Here is a 26,009-nt window from a genome sequence, read left to right on the forward strand (position 1 = left end):
CCCAAAGATGGTTTTCCTTCCCATGTTCTTACGGCTGTTTACTCTGTTCTGTTCCGTTTAGCATCAAGTAACTGGATTCCAATGTCTCTGTGCACACCGTCACTAAGAAGATGGCTTCTTTGTTGTACAAAGTTAGGCATCAATTGACCATTGATCTTGGTCATCTTATTTATCATCATATTATGAGCTTTGCCAAAAAAGAAGGAAGCCAAGATTCATCTCCCGTTTCCGTGTCTGATCACCAGGATTTTACAACAACAAGGTCTACAACTCTATTCAAACGAAGAGCTCTGCCATATCACTCACAAGACATCTATGGACTCTCGCATCTTCCAAAGATCGCATTATGATGATCGGGCCACTCTCTCATCGATTCCACTTGTCCCTACTCCAGCTGATCCACCAACGACAGGCATAGACTCTACACCGACTGCTTCTACTACTAGCTCTACTTCGACACTGGCTGTGCTTAGACAGCAAGTCACCTTTCTCACCTCGCATATTGCTACCATGAAAGATGTTGGTCCTGATAGAGTGTAGTGAGAGTCTAGAGGGGGGGGGGGTGTGAATAGACTCTTTTCGTGTTTTGCCCTAAAGACCACCTTTCGGTGTTTTGGCGCAGCGGAAATATCAAGTTCGATTATTTGCTTTGCACGAGTTTATGTTGTAAGGAAAGCTTTCGGTAATAGTGATGAGGAAAATATGATGCAGAAGAGAAAAGCGTAAGTAAAGAGATAGAGAGACAAGGAATTTTATAGTGGTTCGGCTAACGTTGCCTACTCCACTCTTCTTCCACAACTTATGGAAGGATTGCACTATCACTTGTTATTACAATTACACAAAGACTTCCTTGATCACTAAGCCAGACAGCCTTCGTAGGTTTTTCAACTTCTCGAGTTTACTCCGCCTCTAGCAACTTCTTCTTCAGATTTGAGGTTGGTAGAAAATGATTTCTGATTTCTCCGACTTGATGAAGTCTTGACTGTGTGAGATGATTGCTTCGAACAAATGACAAGATTTCTTTAAGGTGTAATATGATGATCAATGAACTTTTTCAAATATCTTAGCACCTTAACACTGGTTTGCAAAAGCTTTAGAGAGCAGAGAGCGTTTAAGAGCTTTTGCATATATGGATCGAGTGAATGGAACCAGCACCTTCTTAGTTGATGAAGGTGGGTTTATATAGGTGATGAAGATTCATCCGTTGGAGGGAGAAGAAATTTTCGAACCTTTTAACCAGTGGATAAGGACCGGGGAGCTTCATGCATTAAATGCTCCATTAATGAGGTTGTACCATGTAGCCGTTGAAGGTGTGGAGAGCATTAGGGTTTTGTCCTTTAGCTCCAGGAGATGGTACATCTTCATTTAATGCTCCTTGGTAAACGTGTGCCACAAGTTGAGGTCCTTATAATTCTTAGGATGTTGTCAAGTCAGACAGATAAAACATTCTTCTCGTTGTTGAAGAGAAAGAATGCTTGGTGAGAATCGTCTTTAATAAATCTGTCCTTTCGAGATAGTTGACAACTCCTGATTAATTCTCGTTGCTGTTCATCACGCCTTGTGTCTTCTTTCGTCTTGGAGACCCTATCAACTAGACATAACTCATTTTCGTGTGTTTGTCTAGCTTAACACGAATTACAGGGGAGTTATGGCAACTCTCCTCTAAGACGAAAGTAGCAATCGAAAAAGTAAATAGTTAGGGGTCTACTTTCTACATTACATTGGTATCATCAAAATCCTAATACAAGGTTCCTAACAATTCCCCCTTTTTGATGATGCCAAAACCTATACTCTTCTTATAAGGCTGATAAAAAGTTCCATAAAGAATTTTTCTATTATAAAAGCATCCATACTTGAGAGTGTACAAGTCTTTTCTAGGATGAAAGCATTAATAAATAAGACAAGGACAAATAACGCAGACAAGTGACACGAGATGTGTGACAATGAGAGTTTCATATTAAGATGGTGAAAATTACAAAAAATTTATAATGAAAGCAGAACGAAAGGATATCTTACAATTCCAAGAGTTTTGACTTCTGTTGTTCAGCTTCCTCATGTTCACGGTCTTCCCTTTCCTTTTGGTGTTTGAGCATTCTGGTGAAGTCGATTTCCTCATTAATTCTTTTTTTGAGGACCTTTATCGAATTTGTCTTGACAAGATCTTCATGTTTTCCTTTGATGTTCAGACTTGTGTAGTTGTTGTAGGCTTCACGAATGTTTCTTCCATCGATTATTCCTGCTTTCCACCACGAGATCAGTTCGAACGAGTTCATTCTTTCTTGATAGCTCTTTCCCGACTCAGTGTGCACTTTGAAAGCTGCATTGTGAATGACACCTTGTGGAAAGTCTTTGGTTACATTTGAAAGGTCTTCAATCAGCTTCTTTATTCTTTCTCTTTCCTTGGATTCATCCTCTCTTCTTTTGACTTCTTCTTCACGTTTCTTCCATAACTCTCTGTTTTCTCTTGCCTTGTATAATTGTCCTTTGTCTTGAGCCAGACAGGAACGTTGCAACCCTCAAAACGTTTACCACTTCCCTCTTCATAGGGTACAAAATCCACAAAGTTTCCTATGTCATCCATAGTTACTTTGTTGTTCTTCATGAGTCTCTGCCTCAGGTTCGTCTGTTCTCTCTTGGAGAGACCTGTGAAGATGTACTTGGCTTTAGAACCAAAAGATTGGCGAGGCTTGAGTGATCTGGATTGATATCGTCCATGGTATCTTCGTTGTGAGAAATGGTGACCACGAGACCTGGATGTTGGATGGGACGGATTTGTGTTTCTTCGGCCAGAGTCTCTTGGTATCCGAGAAGGAGAGTGTCGTGCTTTTGGAGTTTCTCTCAGAGACGGATCTTTCGTGTTATCTCTTGGATGATCATCATCCTTATCCTTGTCGTCATTGTTTATCTTTTCCCCCTTTTTGGCATCATTGGCACAGGTGGTAGGAGGAACAGTGGAAAGCTTATTCACTGCAACTAATATGTCCTGGGTATATCCAAGAATCTGAAGAACATATTCACCCAGTTGGTAGGAATTATCTTGTGAGGTGTCTATCTTCATGCATGACAAATCAACACGTTCTTTGAGACTAAAGTGAGAGTGCTTGAGTTCGTGTTGCTGCCGTGTAATTTTGTTAACGGAGGTATTAAGCTCATGAAGCGTTTTTGCAATCCTCTCAAGGAACTGTCGATCAGATTGAGTTTGTTGAGGCGGTTGAGGCTGTTCTGGAGGTGGAGGTCGAGATTGAGATTGTGCAGCCATCAGGAGATCTACCTTCTTGCATAAGTCATCTAATACTTTCGTGTCTTTTTGCGGAAGAACCAAATATTGCAAATGAATCTTCTCGGCTGTAAGAACATCTACCTTCTTCAATGTTTGTTTGTGACGTGTCCATATGTTCATCTTTAGGTGGTGCTTCCCTTTTTCAACCACTTGCTGAGCTGAGAAGAATAGGTGAGGCTTCCATTTTTCCCTCAGTTGCTTCATCACGCTTGATTGGAGTCTCGTCCATAGGAGGAATATGTGGTACAATTGCACGAGACAAATCTTCTGGATGTTCAATTGAAATCTGTTGGGCTTGGTGTGAAGCTTCCTTCGTGTCATCACTGTCAGCGGGCAACTTTCTAAGTGGAGTTCTTTGAGGAAAGGTATCATAATCATGAGCGATCAATATTGGATCTGTAACACCCCAGATTTTCAAGATATTTAAAACTTATAAAATAAAGGTGAAATCTCATTAAATCCCAAGACATAATACAAGTGTACAGGGTGCTATGCCACACCTGAGCTAGAAAACTCAGGTGCACAGGCTATCTAACTAATATCCTCAATAATGTAAACGCATAAACATGGCACGCAGGCCGAAAGGGAAACTATCTACTTCTACGTTCCAAGTTCTAGCGCGCTCCAGTGACCTACTCTTCTGTGCCTGAAAGCCAAATATATCTGTTCAGTGAGAGATGCTGGTAACCCACTCCAACGCGTTGAAATAAAATACATATAGATATGTATATAGATATATGAAAAGTCATTTTGAGCATGAAGATATCTCCTACGGACTCTAGCTTATAAAATAGGGATAGACTCAACAGATAGGGCTAAGCACAGACAGCAGTTATACCAAGCATATACAGTTTACAACAGGCAAGATAGATAAGATAAGCACAATTAATAATCATAACACAATCTACAGTCATAATCAGCATATACAATTCTCACATAGGAAACAGTCATGGATAAGCACAACCAATAATCATAATTAAGCAATACTAGCAAGAGCCCTATAACAGTCACAACATCAACCCTTCTTATCTCTTCATGTAGCACACTTTGTTGGTGCATCAGGACCAATCGCATGCCCATACATGAGGGTCAGCGCATATAGCTCTGACACGGCCCCGCAGCACCCTGCCCCGTCTCACAGCACGGAGGGGTCGATCGCAACCGACCGATGAGCCACAGCTCTATATAATATTTATATACCTGACCGGTCTTTACCAGCCTGGTTAACAGTTGGGATGGTTCTCAACCCATTCAACTGCCCGTATAGTGGACCTTTGTCCTATATAATATTTATATACCTGACCGGTCTCTACCAGCCTGGTCAACAGTTGGGATGGTTCTCAACCCATTCCACTGCCCGTATAGTGGACCTTAGTCCTATATAATATTTATATACCTGACCGGTCTCTACCAGCCTGGTTAATAGCCAGTATGGTTCTCAGCCCACCCGACTGCCCGTATAGCCCGATTGATCTCAACCAAGTCAGAGTAACATACACACATAACATATAGCAAGCGCATGCAACCCATATTAGCACATTGGGGAAGGGGAAGAAAACGTATAATGAAACCTATGCGTGGTCATCCACAACTAGGAATACTCCTAAGGGGTTCATACTTCTTATACATAGGTCAACGGGATACCAATTCAACTAGCATGCAATATATAACCCTCATACAACCTACGAACGGTACTCGAAATATCAAACTAGACATAGGCACGATAGACAGAGTCCGTTGGGACGTCACGGGGGTCGGGGAAACATCAAACGGGGAAGACGGGGTCCCGAAGTGGGGTACTTTCCAGCGGGTAGCCGGTGGGTGAGGGTTCACCCGTCGGTTGCCCGCCGGCGTTACTGTTCCGGGCAGCTGCCTGCCCGCCGGCTGCCCGCTGCCGGAGCTACCCTTTTTGGCCGCGGGTAGGTGGCGTGTCCCCTACCCCCCCACTGACTCTTTTACACCAAAAACGCCCCGGGAACCTTTGTGGAACCCGAAACCAAGCTTAGACACTTTCAAACGCAATTGATAACACACATAGACAATTAACGGATCAAAATTAGGAAACAAACGGCACATAACCTATCATGCTTTTCTAAACATAATATACACCCAATCATGCAAAATCCCACCCAACATACCAAGAATAATACGATACGAATTCCACGATATAACCTAGGGTTCTAATTATTTTTAAATCAACGAGAACACAATTCATCCTCCAAAATCAAGATTCGGTAGGAATATCATATAACTATCAAGAACCTCATATAATCATTTAAGAACATCAAGAACACCATGTAATTATCAAGAACGTCATATAATCATCAAGAACACCATAATTATCAAGAATCTTTCATCATCAAGATCACCCATGGAAATCATCCCCCCAATCATCAATAATAATATCACAAATCATCAATACACAATAATATGGGGAAATCCTAAGAGGGGAATCATAGCCTTAATTACCTCTTAGCCTTAATTATTTCCTTGGCTATGAAGGGTCTTTCTTTAAGCTTTCTTGCTTTCTTGATTTCTTCTAAGGGAATTCTTGGAGCTCTTTGGGGTGGTGGGACGTTTATTGTGGTGGGGGGGTTCTAGGTGCCTCTTAAGTCCCCTATTTATATATTTCGGAGTCCTAGTTAGGAACTAATATTATAGGCTTGCAAATTCTATTTCTTTTGGGACTAAGGATTGGGTTTAGGGATAAGGGCCCGTGGACTATGGTGGGCCTTTCCTAATTAATTCTTGTGATTTAATTCTTTCTTTTGGGTAATTGATTAAATGATTTAATTGATTTTAGGGATCGTAACACGGGGTGTTACAGGATCGCTGTCATAGGCCAGATCATCTCATTGGACTCCCGCATTACCCAAATTATCATCGTTGTCATCGTCATCATCATCATCATGCTCATCATCTGCATCTTCGACATCATCGTCATCATTATCTTCATCTTCCTCATTCATGTCACTTTCGTCTTTCTCAATTTCTCGTCCATGCTCATCTTTCGAGCCACTGGTATTGCAGTTTGGATCATTATGGTGATCTTTCTCTAAAGTGGTTTTGACTTTTGATAGCAGCAAGGCATATCGAAGGTTCTTTAGTTCTTCTTCAACTGCTAGATCCAATGGTGGCTTGTTAAGTTCAATGCAGAGAGGGGCTTTGTCTTTCCCAAGAGTTCGATTTGTCATCTTGTAGGAGAACACTCGTCGTATTTCTTCAAGACGAAGTGCTTTGGAGACATCATCTGTACCAATCCATTCCAGGGCAAATTGTTCTTCGTCTTGCATGGCTTCAAAGGTTTCAATGAACGTACTTAAGGGGGCTGTGTGCCACTTTTGCCACTGCAAAACTCGTTGATAGTCACTTTCAATGGATTCTCGGAGCACTTGATCTCGTGATGGTGGTGGAACTGTTTCTTTGGGAATTGGAGTTGTTACTTGTGGAATAGCTAGAGTTGCTATTGGTATTACAGGTGTCTCGTCTACCAATGCAGGTTCTTGTGTCCGATTTACCTACTCTGCACTAGTAGGTTCTTGTGGTAGAGATGGAACTTCAATCATTGCATCAGTCACCTCTTTCGTCTTTTCTGGAGAACCAGGTTCTTGTGGAAGACTTAAGCGACTGGCCTCCATTTCTACATCAGCAGGTTGTTGTGTCAACCCTTGAGGAAGTTGCTCTGCTAAAGTAGGTTCTTGTGGATGGGGGACAGGGGAGGAGATGTGACCAAGTTCTGGTACTTGATGATCAGAAGGTCTTTCTGGTGAGACAACTCTCGGTTGATCTTCCCCCTGGAGAGGTGCTTCTTTCGTGCTTACTTCCCCTTGAGGAGGTGCGTCTCTCGTGTCTCCTACTTTCGGTGTAGTATCTTTCTTCGGGGAATGCTTTGGTTTGACAGGAGAACGAAAGTGACCCTTTTTACCAAGTCTTGAAAGGATCAGATTGTCTTCTTCGGAAGAGTCTTGCACAACTATTTTTACCAGTGATGGAGATTTTGGAGGTGGGGTTGTATTCTTCTTCCTTTGGGGAGATTTTGGAGGTGTTGGCAATGGTTGATCATCATCAGTCCTCTTTATCTTATCCCGAGAGGAGCGTTTTTCTTTACTTTGTCGTTTTGGCTTGGGTTGATCATCTTCGGATGCCTTTGGCATTCTGGACTTTCGTTTGGTTTTAACCAAATCAACTGGAATCCCCAGTTCCAATGCTTTCTGCTTGTCATAGCCAGATGGCTTCTACTTCATGTGGCAAGCTTTCGGTCCTGGCCGAATTCCTGGTCGCATTAAAACTCCTTTAGTGACAAGAAGATGACTTATCATAAATCTGTACCCTAGTTTATTGTTGATGTCTCCTGGACTCTTCCTATGATAGGTGATGGTGTGAACAAGATTGTTGAAAATAATCTTCGACCAGTCAACCTTAAGTTCATGAAGAAAGGCATGCAGCATCTTTAGTTTCTCTTTTGTCACATCATTGGTGCCTGAAGTCTTATGATCAACAACCTTATTGAAAATGTCAACTGTAAATTCATAATTTATCCGAAACCACTTCTTCTTTAATGGCCACGTGATCTCTGTCTTTAAAGGGGTTTGGTTGTTCTTGATAGACTCATAGAAATCTTCCGGATCGTAGTGATAATAAGTAAGGTTGGATTTGTAAGACTCATCTCTTTGTGGAAACCCGTAGGTGGCTCGAATGTCTTCAGAAGTGAGGACCACTTGATGATTGTGGACTCTGGAAGTGATGGTCAGAGAGTTGGAAGATATGTATTCATTCATGTAGAACTGTGTTACGTCGATGGGATACCGTATTGTGTAGAGATGTGTAATGAACCTGTACAATCCAGATTCCATGAGCAATCGTATGATATCTTCGCCAAATCTTCGATCTAACACGTACTCGAGAAATCCATGGGCATCCCACATGCTGCCTCCAATAATAAATGGAACTCTGGATTCAATAAATCGCATGTCTTCGGTTGGAAAGCTTGGAACTTCCAGGGTAGAAGGGGTTTCTGGTTCTTTTTCAGAGGATGTAGCTTGTGTATTTTCCGCCAATGTAGAGTGTTTGAGAGAATAAGTTTGGTAGCTTTTTCTGAGAGGTAATGAAAAAGGCGAGGTGTTAGTGGAATTTCAAAAGTTTAACCGTCTCCTCTTCTGCATATGGTAACTGATCAGAGCATGGGGGAGTGATAAGATCGTGTGCAGATCAAATTTGATCATTCCATACTTAATGCGGAGAGAGAAAGGTACTCGAGTATCTGTGGGTGCATTTAATGCACGTCAATTCATGTGTCAGTCATGATGGAGTAGTGGACCGTATTTCTTGGCCACACGATCCCCATGATGAACTATCTGACGGTTCAAATGAGACAGAGGCAAATGAGGCTTATCAAGCACGGTTCTAACCCGAAGGAGGATGAATTTGTCATAATGCAAGATTTGTAAGACAAATAAAGTCAAACAAATCTCTTATCATCGTAAGAGAATACATTTCCCGAGAGATTTAATATCAGGGAAATCCCAGTCCCCTCCTTTCGAGCGATCTTACAAAGCTCCTTTCGGATTTCATTATCGGTAAGAGAATACATAAGGTAGAGAGCCGTTTGTCTTTAAAGATATGTCCCGAATAAATTCATTTCCAAGAAGTTGTCCTTGATTCGGGATAGCCTCAGATAGATGTGAATGAGACAAGTAAAGTTTCGTTCACTTCTTTTAAGAAAAACAAAGACACGAGATTTTATTATTCATAAAAACGAGAGATGGCAGTACAAAACATAAAATACATAATCCGAAGGATTTGTTTTTCTTTCTCTCAATTTTCTTGACCTCAGATGCTTCAGCTTTTGCCTTCTTCAGATCTCCCCACATACGCTTGTACCATTTTCCGGTACGTGGATAGTTGGAACCCGAAGATGATTCAGGTTCTTCCCCCTTAGCCTTTGCTTCATTTTCATACTCTTTCTGCAGATAAGTCATGTAGTCCGGATCGCGGTACTTGCTGAGATTCTTAGGAGATTTTGGGAGGGATGAAATAGCTTCTCTCTGAGGGTTTTCGTCGGGCTCTTCAACAATGAACCCAGCCATATCGTCATACAGGGATGATTCTTCAGTATCCAATGAGATTTCCAACGGTGCTTGAAGGCTATTGCCTGGATACAAGTCTCCTTGCTCTTGTCTTATTTGTCTTGCGAGTTCACGGAGCTTGTTGGAATCTCCCCTTGTGAAGGGCTTTTTAGGAGCCATTTGTGGGGATGAGAATGGTATAGAAAAGCCAGATATAGTCCCCCTTGTATAGGAAGATTTAGAAGAGATAACGTTGTGAAACTGCTCTCAGCATTCAATGCTGCAATCAATGACTATGTATTTCTTCAACTGACCATTAATGGTGTAGAAGACTTTGAATTGACATTTTCAAGAATGTCATAATTTCAAGGTCAGAGATATGATTTCAAGATGTGTGAATGTCAGGTAGTCAGAGATTTATGACAGAAAACCTTCATTAATTCAAAGACAAATCACGAAACATGGATGAACAGAAATACATAGCTAGAGAACAATATTTGAACACAAGACACAGGAGATTTCATTTCTTTCCCTTTCCTTTTTTTCGTGTTACTGGTTTCGCCCTTGGTGACTTTAGAGTTTTTCTTTGATGTAGAAGCTTTTGGACGCATCGGTCCACCATTAGGACGTATCTCTTCATCAGAATCTCCTTCCACATACCCCACAAATGCAGATTTGCAATCATAATGTCGATAGAAATCACTGAGATCTCTATCCATAGTAGTGTTGTTCCATGCTTCCAATGTCAAGAACCCATTTTTAACGATTACAGGGGGTTCCTCATTAGGATCGAAAGATCTTGCATCTCCTTCAGCGTCTCTTTTGATGAATTCATCAAAGTCCTCAATTTCATAATCGGATGAAATGTTCAGAGGATTGATAGGATTATTTCCTGTAATGTGAATGCCTTGTTCATCCTCTTTTGGATGAGCTCGGGTCTTTCTTGACACCTTTTTGGTGATTGAGACTTTAGGAGCCATTTTAGAAGAGATGGATGCAATTTGAGCATATCCAATTAATTTCCAACTCATCCATTCCCTGCAAAACATCATCTTCACACGTATCATTAGTATCACAAAAATCAATATGACACTTGTTACCATTTTGTTCGAATTCTTCGTCGAGTGCGTCATTTTTGATCTGTGATTTTTCATCAAATACCACGTGTATGGACTCTTCAACCACCATTGATCTTTTATTCAACACTCTGAACGCCTTGCTGGCAGCTGAATATCCTAGAAAAATTCCTTCATCTGCACGCTCATCAAAAGCTTTTAGATGCAATTTATCATTAATATGAATAAAGCATTTGCATCCAAAAATATGAAAATAACCAATATTTGGTTTTCTCCCTTTATGTAGCTCATATGGCATTTTCTTGTACTGCTTATGGATCATGCTTCGATTTTGCATGTAGCAAGCAGTGTTGATAGCTTCCGCCCAATATCGTTTCGGGAGACCGGCTGCACTAATCATCACTCGTGCGGCTTCTCTGAGCGTACGATTTCTTCTTTCGGCAACACCGTTTTGTTTTGGTGTTCTTGCGGCAGATAATTGATGAGAAATTCCATGTGAATTGCAAAAAGCTTGAATAACTCTGTTCACGAACTCGGTTCCACGATCCGTTCGTATTTTTTATATTTGCAATTCTTACTCATTTTGTAGTTGCTTCAACAGCTTCGATAGAACTTGCTCAACTTCATTTTTCTTCTTGAGAAACATGGTCCAAGTGTACCTGGAAAAATCATCAACAACAACGAGTGTATATTTCTTACCACTTACACTTATTGGATCAACTGGTCCAAATAAGTCCATGTGTAGTAAGCTTAGCGGTCTTGACGTTGACTCGTGTGTTTTTGATTTGAATGATGATTTGATTTGCTTTCCGCATTGGCATGCATCACACACTTGGTCCTTCTTGAAGATAATATCTGGCAAGCCTTCAACTAGATTCTTCTTTGCAAGTTAATTGATAGTCTTGAAGTTTAAGTGGTTGAGCTTTATGTGCCATTCCCAATTAGCTTCATTTGAATTTCTGGCCATTAAGCACATTGAATCTTTGCTTGTACTCCAATCAACAACATACATGTTCTTTCGTCTTTTTCCAGAGAGAACAACTTCATTTGTGAGCTCATTTTTTATTAGGCAATTATCTTTAGAAAATTCTACAAGATATCCTTTCTCACAAAATTGACAAGTGCTCAACAAATTGAATTTCAATCCTTCAACGAAAGAAACATCTTCAATCTTTCATCCATTTTTCTTGATCGTGCCAACTCCTTTTGTGATTCCATAATTTTGATTTCCACCGAATATAACTTTTGGTCCATCGATTTCTTTGAAATTCACTAGATATGATTTATTTCTAGTCATGTGGCGTGAGCAACCACTATCGATGTACCAAACATCCTGCAAAAAAGATTAATTAACTTTAGGTACCCATACTTGCTTGGCTCCTTTAATATTAGTGATTTTAGGTAACCAAACCCACCTTGATCCTATTGAATTAAGATAAGGCTGTTTGTAACCGTTAGAGATACGATAATCATAACTCACTTTTGAAAACATTTTTGGCGCTGGATTTTGAAAAACATTTTTATATTTTGGCACCTGGGAAGATGATTGTTGCTTTGGTCTATAAAAAGCATTACATCTATTACACAACCAATCCTTTTGAGTGGGATGAAATTTCCCAACTTTATTTCTAGAAAAGCTTCCCTATTTTATATGAAATCTTTTTGCACTTGACTCTTTGACATATCTTTGCTTGAAGAATTTTTGTTGTTTTGTCATAGTGTAGATTTGTTTCGGCCTTTCAACATTCAACTTTGCTTTTGTTTGATAGCCAAGTCCCTGTCTCATCGTGCTATTCTGACTTTTAACAAATTTTACCACTTGAACTTTATTTTTTAAAGTAGTAGTAGAATTAGTCAGATTTTGAGGGGTTTGAGAACATGTGGAGTCATAACCGATTCCGGTTCTATCTCCTGATGGATTTTGTATGCTCACCATCTTATCCATTATTTTGGACAAGTTAGTGAACGTAGCAATGGTTGCCCGAAGGTTATGTTCTCTAACCTCTCTTGCTTTACACTCTTCTTGAATATGAATATTTTCACTCTTCAACTTACTCACTTCAAGTAAAGCATCTTGCAATTTTTATTCATTTCTTCTTTTTCAAGAATTAGAATATTATTGCGCTCCTTGAGTTGAGGATGAGTGAGCATAATCTCTTGACAATCTCACATTAGAATGACAATAGATTCATTAGAAAAAGAGGAATTAATAGAATTAAAAGAATTAGATGTTACCTCTTCTTCCTCTGCTTCAAGAGTCATAAAACAATCTTCACTTATACTCAACTCAAATGACTTGCATATTAGAGCCGTATCATCATCCGAACACGAGCTTTCATCGCTTGATGATGATTCCTCCGAATCATCATTTTCATTCGGTTCGTTGCTAACGAGAGCTTTTCTTTTTTCGCCCTTGAACCTTTTGCTATCGGATTTGTTCGGCGTAGATTCAACATTCTTGCCTTGATACTTGCTAACGATCGGATATGGACAATTTATTTTAAAATGTCCGGGTTTGCGGCAATTGTAGCATAGATTGTTGTTTTCTTCGACTTTTTCTTCTTGTGTCATGCGAGAGACAAATTTTACACGAGCAGAATTTTTGTTGTCTCCTTTTCGCATAAACCTTTTGAATCTTTTAACAAAAAGAGCAAATTGTTCGTCATTCATAAAATCAACATTCTTTTCTACTGACCTGGAGGTTGACGGTTGTTCGGCCATTAGAGCAGAATTTCGAGCATCATGAACATCATCATCTTTGGCCTTCATTTCGAACTCATATGCTTTTAGATCACTAAATAATTTGTTTGTTGACAACATTCTTAGATCTCGGTGATCGCGCATAGCCGTAACCTTCATATCCCATGCAGATGGTAAGCCTCGTAGAATTTTGAGATTAATTTCTTTTTGGCTAATATTTTTGCCAAGATCACTAATTTCTCCAAGAACTTTGATCATTCGGGCTTCCATGTCTGCAACACTTTCATTTGAGAGCATTTTGAAATCTTCGAACTTCTTCATGGCGGTTGTGAGCTTATTGTCTTTCTCCTGTTCATCTCCTTCGCCATTCTTGATGAGAGTTTCCCATATTTCTTTAGCAGTAGCACACATTCGGATCTTCAGAAATATTGTATCATCCACGGCTTTGAATAGAATATCCTTAGCAATATTGTCAAGATTGTTCCGTGTTCTATCATCCGATGTCCATTCGGGTTTAGGTTTTTGTACGTACTGTGGAGCATCCGGGGATAGGATAAACGTCGTATTGAATTTTAATATTTTGATAGGGCCAGTGGAAATAACGTCCAACATTTCATCGTTTAAAGTAGATAAGTGTACCTGCATACGAACTTTCTAATCATCAAATTTATCAAGTGAGAATAATAGATTTTGAGCTAAATCTTTCTTCATCATCATCATGAGAAATATGAAAGATTAATCCAATCACACACTTTGTAGAATGGATCAGCCTAGCAGTCAAAAACAGTTGACCCAATTAGGCAACGTGTTTTAATACCAAAGATTGGTATTTGTTGAAAGACAAGCTGACTCAAATAGGCTACAGGCTCTGATACCAATTGTTGGTATAAGTTAAAGACAAATTCTGACTCAGATAGGCACCCGCTCTGATACCAATTGTTGGTCCGAAACGAGGTAAGGTGAAAGTCTATAGGGGGGGGGGGTGAATAGACTTTCAAACTTTTTCGCACAGCATAACAATTGCTAAGCCAGAGATAAACCAAAACTCTTAACTAGATTGTTAGAGTATGGTGCACAGTGGAAATAAATAAATATAAAGTGTGTGTGAGATGTGAGCAGTACATATCGTGAGAAGCAAGCAAGAGAAGTAAGTAAAGAAAGCAGTAAAGAACACAAGACAATTATAGTGGTTCGGAGGTGGTGTAATCCTCCTACTCCACTTGCTCTTATCTGCAAGAGCAATTCACTATATCCACCACTTCTTGGTTCCAAGATACAATGAATTCCGTGATCTAATGCTTTCATCACCAAGCCCGCACTAATCACGCCCAGTGACACCACAGTGCTGCTTCGGGTTTCACGTCGCCGCACTACTATCCCAGGATTTCACGACTCCGCGTTACTTTCCCCCCTCCCCCCCACCTCCGACACTGATGCTTCGGATCTCACAGCTCCGTGTGACAATCCAGGATTTCACAGCTCCGTGCTACTTTCCTCCCTTCTCTTGTTTTGCTCCAAAAGAAGTTTTGTCTTGCTTTCAACTTCGAGACTCTGTAGTTGATCTTCAATGATGCGCTTAGTCTCTTTGATGAAGATTAAACACTCTTGATGATTTTCCCATGATAGCTCTGAGTGTTTTCTCTCTTTGAAAGTATCAAGTAAAGCACTTGATTTTTATGCTCTGTTTTGCTCTGCTTTTGAACTCTCAGAATATTTCTCTTTTTGAAGCGTTCTGAGTTCTTTTTCTTTTCTCACAATTTTCACTTGAAGATTTCTTTTGGTATGCTCTGTACCAAATGAGATTTTTTCTCAATGTATTTTTGCCCTTTGCTCTATGCTCGTGTGTTCCCCGCATCTTCAAGTCTTCATATCTTCACCCCGGACCGCCCGGATCCCACGAGTGATCGAAAGTTAGATCTACATTGGATCTCACCTGAATCGCCCCATCTATCCTCCTGAGGAGGAGTTTGGTTTAAAACCCCGGTTCGAACAGGAGGAGTACACCAAGCTAATGTGCCTTGGATGATCCACATCTCAGGGTCAGGCGCCGATGAGCACAAAAAATCTTAAAAGAAAATGTTTTAATTTGGAAAATATTTATTTTGGTCTTAGAAAAAAAGTGGCTAATCATTTTATAGCTGGTAATGAGGATCTGCCCTTGGGAAAGAGACGATCTCATTTTTGAATTCTTGTGTCTTTTTGTCAGAGATCTTATCTTATCTTCTGGCAAAGTGTCAGAAGAGATAAGCTAGCCGTTGGTAGAGCTTCAACTTCATGCAAATGAGTTCCCAAACTTCATCTGATATTCCTCTGGTTTTCTCACGTTTCTTGGAAATATCTGGGTCTCAGTTTTGTGTAGAATGGCTTCTCTGATCAGCTCTGAAGTGGTCCTTGGGATTTAAATACTTCAAAAAATATTCTTCAATTTAATCCCATACTAGTTAGACTAGTATTTTTCCTTCTGAGAAATGCTTCACTATAAGTTTTTCTTCATCTTCTTCATTCTCACGTCTGGGTGTTCTGATGTTTCAAACTGGCTTTGAACTTCCTCCCAAATTGAATTTCTCCTTTGTAATTGACACCCAATTTCAATTGACTTGTAATTGGAACCCAATTTGAATTTCTCCTTTGTAATTGGTTCCCAATTCACTTTGACTTTCAATTGGCTCCCAATCTAAATTTCTCCATTGTAACTGGCTTCCAATTGACTTTGACTTGCAATTGGCTCCCAGACTTCTCCTGGTGCTTCAATTACTTCCCAATTTGAATTATATTGACCATGACTTAGAAATTGGCTCCCAGACTTCTTCTGGTATTGAATTTCATCTCAATTCAATTGCTTCTCAATGTCTTCTTTTAATTGGTCCCCAAATTGAAATTGCATCCCATACTACAACTTGAATTGGCTCCCAATTTCAATTTTACATTGGCTCCCAACTTGAATTAATTCTCATGTGAAACTAGCTCCCAATTTCAATTTCTCTGAAATTGGCTCCCAATTTCAAACTCGGCTTCTCAAACTTGAGCGATTTCGCATAATATATCAGGCATCTTCCACTTCGTCCATACAACTATTGATTAAATCTCCAATCGTCTTTGATGTACTCCTTTCTTTCCATAGATGCTTGATCTCCAAGTCAATTTCATGCATTCTTCCAATATTAATTTTCTTCACGAAAATTCTTCTGGGATATCTTCTATGAGTAGCATTGACGTGATTTCATATCATTCATCTTCTTCTTCAATTTGTCATTTTGTCCAGACAAACTCTTGATTTTAGGCTTGATATCTTCTTCTTCTATTTTCATGCATCTTCCTCTGTTTTTCTCTTTTCCAACTTAAATAAATTCCTGATCATGGTCTAAGACTCTACTAGGCCTAACAAATAAAATTGGGGGATCTACAAATACATATTTGGCATATCAAAACCATTACACTTTATTCCTAACAATTTCCCCCCTTTTGATAATGCCAAAACCTATACTCAGTCAATGGCTTTAAGTCTTTGAAAAATAATCTTTTTGCTCAATTTTATTTGACAAAGCCAAGATGAGTTTAACAATGGTTTTCTAGACACAATCAAAAGAAACTTGTGAATTAAATTTTTAGACAAGCTCCTAAACGCATCTTGAATTAGTTTTATTTTGATCATCATCAATTTTTAATTTTGTCGTGCGTATGACATATTTCTTGTCTTTTAATTCACGAAAGTCTAATTACATTAAACAATCAAAATTAAAGACTCAAAGTAGACCATGGGAAATTATTATTGATATATTTCGAATTTATAGAGAAAAACGCAACAGAGGTTCGAAAATAGAAAATATCAGCTTAAGAGAATTTTCAGATTACCTTCTGGGTTTCTTCACACCAGAGTCTTTCTTCAAAATTTCCTTGACATGTTCTCTGAGCTTGAAGAAATCATCATTAAACTTTGCATTCTGAAATTTCTTTGTAATCTGTCCGGCCATGTAATGTCCAAAAGCTTCTTTGATATTATTGCCCGGAAGAACTCCGTTTTCCCACCATAAGACACATTCTTCGAAGCTTCTTTCTTCTCCAAGATTCATGCCCATATTTCCAGTGAAATCTCTTAATTCATACCACATCTCGGTTCTTTTCCTTTTGCCTTCTTCTTCTTTATTCTTCTCCTAGATCCATTGGGCTTGATCGGCTGCAGGCCATTTCTTGACCATGCTTGGTAGATTTTCCTTGGTCCATACTGTTGTTTGAGTGGCGGTACCTTTAGAGCATTCAAACCAGCCACGCGGTTCAGCAACCTTCGATGTACTCGTACCAAGACTGGGATTCGCGAACTGAGCAAAACCAATCTGAGATGGTCCTTGTGAGGATTGTCCGCGGCTTCAGCCTCTACCTTGAGTAGACATTACTGGCTGTTGTTGGCTTCCAAGAATACATTACTGGCTGTTGAGTGGCGGTACCTTTAGAGCATTCAAACCAGCCACGCTGTTCAGCAACCTTTGATGTACTCGTACCAAGACAGGGATTCGCGAACTGAGCAAAACCAATCGGAGATGGTCCTTGTGAGGATTGTCCGCGGTTTCAGCCTCTACCTTGAGTAGACATTACTGGCTGTTGTTGGCTTCCAAGAATAAATTCTTGTTGTTGCAAAGCCAAGTGACTGAGAATTTCTTCCCCCCTTTTGGCGTTATCAACCAAAAATGCAAGGGTCTTAAAATCTCGGTCTTGGTTTGCCTTCACAGTTTCAACACTATTGTGCGTTTCAATGGAAACGGTTTGTATGTTGTCCAGCTTGTTTGTTGTAACTGCGAGTTCAACTTCAAGTTTGTTGATTCGGCTTTCTTGGTCTTGAATCGCGTTGACTTGTCGCAAGTGGCGTTCATTGTTAATCTTTTCAGCTGCTTCTCGTTCCTTCTTCATGAGCTTAATCACTTCAAGTAAGCCTTTTGTCAATTCTCCTTTCAAAATTCTTTCTGCTTTGTCAATCTGGGTCTTCAAAATATTTTGATGCTCCATTAATTCCTTCAGATTGACTCGTGTATCCGTGTGTTGTTGATCCATCCTTTGATTTTGTTCAACCAACTTTTCTCCAATCGTTTGACAAACAACATCACTGGATTCGGCTACTTTGGCAAATAAGGATGAAAATATGCCATCATCTTATCATTCATCTGCACAAAGTTTTGAGGGGATCCGAATGGACTTCTATTCGGATCTGTGAGAACAACTGTATCAATAAGTTGCATCTCTTCTTCTTTAGGTGATTCGACTTCTTGATTGAGATCACCAATTTGTTCTTCTAAGACTTCTATACTCGTGTAATTGTCTGCAAATAATTCTTCATTTTCTAGAACAGGGTCCATGGTAGGCATGGTAGACTCAGTATGTTGTACTTGCAGTACACTGGATAAATTCTCTGTGATCTGTTGCCTATTCTCAGTAGCAACTTCTACTGCAACTTCCACTGGTATATCTCTTCTACTTTCTTCTGACATTTGTTCTCTTACTTCTTCTCGTACTGACACTTCTCCTCTTAATTCTTTTCATCTTTTATCCCTTTTTGTTGCCATAAACAATTTTTTTTTAAATTCCTTTTTATTGTTTTTATTCATATATTTTTTGTGTATCTTTTTGGCTACGAAACTTTTGATCTTTTTATATACGTAGGGATTTTTCATTTTGTAGGAGAGAGAGATAGAGAGAACCAGAAGCAAAAACATTCATTTTTATTTATCTCCTTCTTACAGAGAAGGAGAGAGAGAGAGAGATAACATAACACTTCTTCAACAGGCAGAGAAACCAGTACTCATGCAGTCTTCTGAGTCATAATCTCCTGGTGGTGAAGGACCATATCTTGGTCCTGAGTCACCACTGGACTCACTCTCCTCGAACATTGACCCGTTAGAGCTTGAAGATGAGTAGGTTTGATTGAAAAACCTAGTAAAGTCCACAGGGGGTCGGATGAACGGGTTGAGAAGCATCTGCTGAGGAGGCGGTGGAGGAGCAGGAACTTCTTGTGGCAGAGGTGCAAGAACTGGCAGACTTGGTGGAAACTTCGGAAGAGGCTCTGGTGGAGGTGGAGGTTGATAGAGCCCATCGAAACCGAAACCAGGAGGAGGTAGCACTGGTCCAAAAGTCAGTTGTTTTAAATAATGGAGATATTCTGAATTGCTCATATTCAGAATCTCAGCATAACTATCCGGTTGAACAACTGGTGAGAATTTCATGAATGGAGGCTCAGACCCTTCCATCTTGTCTTGTTCTGCCAACGAGTTCTTATCACCATCTTCTTCATATATGAAGCCAGGTTCACGCGGTGGTGATTCTACAACTGGTTGAATTTGTGGTGACTCCTTTTCTTGCTCCTTTTCTTCAGATATTAACACAAGAGGGTTGCTTGGTGTTTCTCCTGCCGTTTTACGTCCGTCCGTTCGTGTTGCCCTTCGGGGTTGTTTGAGAACTTTCTCCCAAGTTCTCCTGACTTTGCTTCCTTATCTCGTTTTCCTGAGACTCGCTGGACACTATCTTGCACCTGCAAAAATTTCAAACAACAAAATCTTCCACAACAGGTATGTCTCGGCTGTCTCCCAATAAATAGGGCGATCAGGGAGACTTATCGGTTCACTTGCAGATGGAGAGTAAATATTGCTTACCGTCGTTTAGAGTTTATGGGATGTGACGGATAGCGGCAAGACTTCTCATTGGCTGAGATGGCGGTGGATGGGAAGAGATTTGATGGGCAACGGTTTAGAGGGGAGAGTTTAATGAGGGGTTAGGTTTTAATTGCTCTGTGGGAGACGATTGATATTATTAAGCTGAGAGAAGGTATGGGGTGCCGATTTGAGAGAGAGAGAATATCAGTTTGGAAAGATTTGATCTAGGAGAGGATTATGGGGGGAGGTTTTAGGTTGGGTGGAGGTTTAGAAAGGGTAGGAGTTTATGGGTGGATGTTTGATACCCAATTAAACTCTGATTTTCCTCCTTTATCTCCTGATTTCCTTCTCAAAATCGTGTACCACAAACATAATAACACTCAAACATCTCGTTAGTAGCAAAAATTACTCCACAAATAGTTAATCACACATACCAATTATATTAAACTCATACACGGTAATTTCCAATCAAAAATTAAACACATTTTGGAAACTAACAAAATTAACATTCATATTCCAAATTAACATTTAGAAACATCTTTATAAAATTAGCACACAAATCAGATTCCAAAATATTTTAGAAACTAACAAAAATATTAACTTCGAGATTTCTAAAACATTTTATTGTAAATTATATCACATACATTGCATATATACGAAACACATATACAATTAACACTTTAAATCACATTTTGCACATAACACATATATATTATTAAAAAAACACGGTAAATCACTTTTTAGAGCAAATTGTTCATGCAAACAAGTTAGTTAATTTACAGAAACATGAACACATACTCAAAAACTGATTAACACATTAAAACATGCAATTTTAAACTAATTATCAAATAAAACACGAATTGCACATTTTATCAAATTAATTTGCATGGCATATGATCTCACGTTAAATAACACATGCAAATACACAAATAACTTCCTAACACATATTGCAAATTTATTACACAAAAATTTCGAATAAAAACATACATGCAAATACATAAAACAATTTATTCATATAAAACAATTTATTTTGAGCACAAGTATCAATTTAAATTGAGAGATTAAGTCCAGTGATACTTAGCTCATTTCGATCATTCCCAACTCGTGCCTTAAGGTAGAAAATCTCGTTTCGCATAAAGGCTTTGTGAGAATATCAGCAACTTGGTTTTCCGTAGGGATATATTCGATCTTCAGATTTTTCTTTTCAACGTGATCCCTTATGAAGTGATGTCGAATGTCGATATGTTTGGTTCTTGAGTGAAGCCCCGGATTGTGAGTGATAGCGATTGCACTAGTATTATCACAATAAATACTAACGTCATCACAATTAACTACGTAATCCTTCAATTGTTGCTTCATCCACAAAATTTGCGCACAACAACTTCCTGCAGCAATATATTCGGCCTCGGCGGTACTAGTTGCGATGGAATTTTGCTTTTTGCTGAACCAAGAAACAAGCCTTCCCCCCAAGAACTGGCATGTCCCGGAAGTGCTTTTTCTGTCTATTTTGCAACCTGTAAAATCCGCATCTAAAAAACCCGTTAGAGTAAAATCTGTACCTTTTGGATACCACAATCCAACATTGATTGTGCCTTTCAGATATCGTATGATCTTCTTTGTTGCGGCGAGGTGCCTTTCTTTTGGATTTGCTTCGAATCTTGCACACACTCCCACAGCATAAGAAATGTCCGGCCTGCTTGCAGTAAGATATAGAAGAGAACCAATCATTCCTCTATATTTTGTTTAATCGACATCCTTTCCATCTTCATCTTTTTCTAGCCTTATTGAAGTGCTCATTGGAATTTTGATCGATGATTTTCCATCAAGGCCAAACTTCTTTATCAAGTTACGGGTGTACATTGCTTGATTGGTGAATACTCCTTCTTTCAGTTGTTTGACTTGTAAGCCCAAGAAGTAATTCAATTCACCCATCATACTCATTTCAAATTTATTCTGCATAAGCTTCGAAAATTTCTCACACAAAGAATTGTTAGTGCTTCCAAAAATAATATCATCAACATATATTTGCACTAATAAAATATGATCACCATCTTGAATTCTAAATAGAGTTTTGTCAACAAGGCCTTTGGTGAATCCACAGCTTATCAAGAACATTGACAAAGTATCATACCAAGCTCGAGGTGCTTGTTTCAACCCATACAATGCCTTTTTAAGTTTGTAGACTTTATCACCTTCGCCTTTTACCTCAAAACCTGGGGTTGTTCGACATAAACTTCTTCTTCGAGTAGACCATTCAAGAATGCGCTTTTCACGTCCATTTGATAAACGGTGAAATCTTTGTGTGCGGCGTAGGCTAGGAAAATTCTGATTGCTTCAAGTCGAGCCACCGGTGCAAAAGTTTCATCACAATCTATTCTTTCTTCTTGAGAGTATCCTTTTTGCAACGAGCCTTGCTTTATTCCTAACAATCACGCCTTCTTCGTTTTCTTTGTTCCGGAACACCCATTTGGTTCCTACAACATTGTGGTTCGGCGGTTTTGGAACAAGTTCCCAAACATCATTTCTTTTGAATTGATCGAGCTCCTCTTGCATAGCATTTATCCAATCCGGATCATTGAGAGCTTCGTCAACTTCTTTTGGTTCAATTTGAGATAGATAACACGTGAACAATGCTTCCATGGTAGACGATCTTGTTTTCACGCCTTCATGAATATTCCCAATAATTAATTCTGGAGGGTGATTTTTGAGCCATCTTAAATCTGGTTCAAATGGGTGCATGGTACTGGGTGGATCCATTTGTTGTGTACTGGGAGAATTGGTTCAAATTTCCACATTTAATTCTTCTTGAAATTGATTACCAACTTCACCAGTAACTTGATCACAAACTGGGACCCGTACTGCATCCTCATTCCCACGTGAGGCATCACTCCCAAAATTATTATTAAAAGAATTTCCAACTTCTTCTGGATGAGGGATGGGATTTTCTAGAGAATTAATTTCCAATTCATCCATTCCCTGCAAAATATCATCTTCACACGTATCACTAGTATCACAAAAATCAATATGACACTTGTTACCATTTTGTTCGAATTCTTCGTCCAGAACGCCATTATTGATCTGTGATTTTTCATCAAATACCACGTGTATGGATTCTTCAACCACCATTGATCTTTTATTCAAAATTCTGAACGCCTTGCTGGTAGTCAAATATCCTAGAAAAATTCCTTCATCTGCACGCTCATCAAAAGCTTTTAGATGCAATTTGTCATTAATATGAATAAAACATTTGCATCCAAAAATATGAAAATAACCAATATTTGGTTTTCTCCCATTATAAAGCTCATATGGCGTCTTCTAGTACTGCTTATGGATCATGTTTCGATTTTGCGTGTAGCAAGCAGTGTTGATAGCTTCCGCCCAATATCGTTTCGGGAGACCGGCAACACTAATCATCACTCGTGCGGCTTCTTTGAGCGTCCGATTTCTTCTTTCGGCAACACTGTTTTGTTGTGGTGTTCTTGCGGCAGATAATTGATGAGAAATTCCATATGAATTGCAAAAAGCTTGTATAACTCCATTCACGAACTCGGTTTCGCGATCCGTTCGTACTATTTTTGATATTTGCAATTCTTTCTCATTTTGTAGTTGCTTCAACAGCTTCGGTAGAACTTGCTCAACTTCATTTTTCTTCTTGAGAAACACGGTCCAAGTGTACCTAGAAAAATCATCAACAACAACGAGAGTATATTTCTTACGACTTACACTTATTGGATCAACCGGTCCAAATAAGTCCATATGTAGTAAGCTTAGCGGTCTTGACGTTGACTCGTGTGTCTTTGATTTGAATGATGATTTGATTTACTTTCCGCGTTGGCATGCATCACACACTTGGTCCTTCTTGAAGATAATATCTGGCAAGCCTTCTACTAGATTCTTCTTTGCAAGCTGATTGATAGTCTTGAAGTTTAAATGGTTGAGCTTTCTGTGCCATTCCCAATTAGCTTCATTCGAATTTATGGCCATTAAGCACACTGAATCTTTGCTTGTACTCCAATCAACAACATACATATTCTTTCGTCTTTTTCCAGATAGAACAATCTCATTTGTGAGCTCATTTTTGATTAGGCAATTATCTTTAGAAAATTCTACAAGATAGCCTTTATCACAAAATTGACTAGTGCTCAACAAATTAAATTTTAAGCCTTCAACGAAAGAAACATCTTCAATCTTCAATCCATTTTTCTTGATCGTGCCAACTCCTTTTGTGATTCCATAATTTTGATTTCCTCCGAATATAACTTTTGGTCCATCGATTTCTTTGAAATTCACTAGATATGATTTATTTCTAGTCATGTGGCGTGAGCAACCACTATCGATGTACCAAACATCCTACAAAAAAGATTAATTAACTTTAGGTACCCATACTTGCTTGGGTCCTTTACTGTTAGTGATTTTTGGTAACCAAACCCACCTTGATCTTATTGAATTAAGATGAGGCGATTTGTAACCATTAGAGACACGATAATCATAACTCACATTAGAAAATATTTTTGGCGCTGGGTTTTGAAAATTATTTTTATATTTTGGCACCTGGGAAGAGAATGGTTGCTTTGGTCTATAAAAAGCATTACATCTATTGCACAACCAATCCTTTTGAGTGGGATAAAATCTCCCAACTTTATTTCTAGAAAAGCTTCCCTCTTTTCTATGAAATCTTTTTGCACTTGACTCTTTGGCATATCTTTGCTTGATGAATTTTTGTTGCTTTGTCGTATCATAGAATTGTTTCGGCCTTTCAACATTCAATTTTGCTTTTGTTTGATAGCCAAGTCCTTGTCTCATCGTGCTATTTTGACTTTTAACAAATTTTACCACTTGAACTTTATTATTTAAAGTAGTAGTAGAATTAGTCAGATTTTGAGGGGTTTGAGAACATGTGGAGTCATAACCGATTCCGGTTCTATCTCCTGATGGCTTTTGCATGCTCACCATTTTATCTATTATTTTAGACAAATTAGTGAACGTAGCAATAGTAGCTCTAAGATTATGTTCTCTAACCTCTCTTGCTTTACACTCTTCTTGAAGATGAATATTTTCATTCTTCAATTTACTCACTTCAAGTAAAGCATCTTGCAATTTTTTATTCGTTTCTTCTTTTTCAAGAATTAGAATATTATTGCGCTCCTTGAGTTGAGGATGAGTGAGCATAATCTCTTGACATTCTCGCATTAGATTGTCAATAGATTCACGAGAAAAAAGAAGAATTAACAGAATTGAAAGAATTAGATGTTACCTCTTCTTCCTCTGCTTCAAGAGCCATAAGACAATCTTCGCTAGAACTCAACTCAATTGACTTGCATACTAGCGCCGTATCATCATCCGAACATGAACTTTCATCGCTTAATGATGAATCCTCCGAATCTTCATTTTCGTTTGGTTCGTTGCTAACGAGAGCTTTTCTTTTGTTGCGCTTGAACCTTTTGCTTTCGGATTTGTTCGGCGTAGATTCAACATTTTTGCCTTGATACTTGCTAACGATCGGATACGGACAATTTATTTTAAAGTGTCCGGGTTTGCGGCAATTGTAGCATAAATCCTTGTTTTCTTCGACGTTTTCTTCTTGTGTTATGCGAGAGATGAATTTTCCACGAGCAGAATTTTTGTTGTCTCCTTTTCGCATAAACCTTTTAAATCTTTTCACAAAAAGAGAAAACTGTTTGTCAGTCATAAAATCAACATTATTTTCTACTGACCTGGAAGTTGACGGTTGTTCGGTCATTAGAGCAGAATTTCGAGCTTCATGAACATCATCATCTTTGGCCTTCATTTCGAACTCATATGCTTTTAGATCACTAAATAATTTGCCTGTAGACAACGTTCTTAGATCTCGGTGATCGCGCATAGCCGTAACCTTCATATCCCATGCAGATGGTAAACCTCGTAGGATTTTGAGATTAATTTATTTTTGGCTAATATTTTTGCCAAGATCACTAATCTCTCCAAGAACTTTGATCATTCGAGCTTCCATGTCTGCAACACTTTCATTTGAGAGCATTTTGAAATCTTCAAACTTCTTCATGGCGATTGTGAGCTTATTGTCTTTTTCTTGTTCATCTCCTTCGCCAATCTTCATGAGAGTTTCCCATATTTCTTTGGCAGTGGCACACTTTCGGATCTTCGGAAATATTGTATCATCAACGGCTTTGAATAGAATATCCTTGGCAATATTGTTAAGATTATTCCGCGTTCTATCGTCCGATGTCCATTCCGGTTTAGGCTTTTGTACGTACTG

The 26,009-nt window shown here is 39.0% G+C and overlaps 2 long non-coding RNA genes across 2 annotated transcripts; one reads left to right on the forward strand and one right to left on the reverse strand.

Annotated features, from left to right (window-relative positions):
- The first annotated feature begins 2,180 nt into the window (after window positions 1–2,180).
- On the forward strand, window positions 2,181–15,081 carry LOC109172968. The gene is made up of 3 exons (XR_002052821.1): window positions 2,181–2,190; window positions 7,116–7,119; window positions 14,984–15,081. It is a non-coding gene; the product is annotated as an uncharacterized LOC109172968 (long non-coding RNA).
- Window positions 15,007–19,196, reverse strand: LOC109172967. The gene is made up of 2 exons (XR_002052820.1): window positions 19,158–19,196; window positions 15,007–15,129 (listed from the first exon to the last, which is right to left on the reverse strand). It is a non-coding gene; the product is annotated as an uncharacterized LOC109172967 (long non-coding RNA).
- Between the last annotated feature and the right edge of the window lie 6,813 nt (window positions 19,197–26,009).

The sequence above is a fragment of the Ipomoea nil genome, unplaced genomic scaffold, assembly GCF_001879475.1.
Source record: "Ipomoea nil cultivar Tokyo-kokei standard unplaced genomic scaffold, Asagao_1.1 scaffold0457, whole genome shotgun sequence".
Classification (NCBI taxonomy): Eukaryota; Viridiplantae; Streptophyta; class Magnoliopsida; order Solanales; family Convolvulaceae; genus Ipomoea; species Ipomoea nil.